Source organism: Penaeus monodon, chromosome 23 (genome assembly GCF_015228065.2).
Source record: "Penaeus monodon isolate SGIC_2016 chromosome 23, NSTDA_Pmon_1, whole genome shotgun sequence".
NCBI lineage: Eukaryota > Metazoa > Arthropoda > Malacostraca > Decapoda > Penaeidae > Penaeus > Penaeus monodon.
The window spans coordinates 39,265,890-39,266,097 of record NC_051408.1 but is presented as its reverse complement, the minus strand read 5'-3'; positions in this window follow the sequence as shown (position 1 = coordinate 39,266,097).

The following is a 208-nucleotide window of genomic DNA, read 5'->3' as shown; positions in this document are numbered from 1 at the left end:
CTTATAAAAAATATGCCAATCGAATAAATTATTATATTCCATTCAGGTCCTAAACTGCATATCTTGTATATTTTACGGGGTCTACCAGTTTGTAAATAATTTTATACATTAAAAAAGAAAAGACATGATCTACACACATATGTAGATATGTATTTCAAGGAATATCATTGCCATATAAAGAGTTTACTCGGATGCGGATACTGGAGCT